The sequence below is a fragment of the Silene latifolia genome, chromosome Y, assembly GCF_048544455.1.
Source record: "Silene latifolia isolate original U9 population chromosome Y, ASM4854445v1, whole genome shotgun sequence".
Classification (NCBI taxonomy): domain Eukaryota; kingdom Viridiplantae; phylum Streptophyta; class Magnoliopsida; order Caryophyllales; family Caryophyllaceae; genus Silene; species Silene latifolia.
Genome location: NC_133538.1, coordinates 182,293,524 through 182,294,033, shown reverse-complemented (window position 1 = coordinate 182,294,033; position 510 = coordinate 182,293,524). Strand labels below are relative to the sequence as shown.

Genomic DNA, 510 nt, shown 5'->3' with positions numbered 1-510 from the left:
ATGTCCCAAAGTTACACAACTCTCACATACTTCACTTGGAATTGATGATGATGCCACCATAGCATTAAGATGTTGCTTGGGTGATTTGGAGGCCTCTTCAAGTTTAGCCACGGCCTTATCAAACTTCAAATTAATGGTGTCAATGTGAGCACTTAGTTGAGCACCCAATTTAGTAATGGAATCCACCTCATGCTTTCCTCCTCTAGTAGCTTTTCGAGGTCTACTATATTGCGAGTTATGGACCGCCATTTCTTCAATTTTGTTCAATGTTTGATTGTCATCAACTTCGGTGAACATACCATTGGATCCCATATTAAGAATGTTTCGGGAGTCTTCATATAGACCATTCCAAAATTGTTGCACAAGGAACCACTCACTAAGTCCATGGTGTGGACAAGAATGACAAGTGTCCTTGAATCTCTCCCATGCTTCATACAAAGATTCCTCATCCCTTTGTTTGAACCCGGTGATTTGGGCTCTCAACATGTTAGTCTTTTCCAGAGGATAGAA

At 41.0% G+C, this 510-nt stretch overlaps 1 non-coding gene across 1 annotated transcript; it reads left to right on the top strand.

The window, feature by feature from the left end:
* The first annotated feature begins 379 nt into the window (after positions 1-379).
* On the top strand, positions 380-486 carry LOC141635307 (small nucleolar RNA R71). Its single transcript, XR_012540005.1, has one exon. It is a non-coding gene; the product is annotated as a small nucleolar RNA R71 (small nucleolar RNA).
* The last annotated feature ends 24 nt before the right edge of the window (positions 487-510 follow it).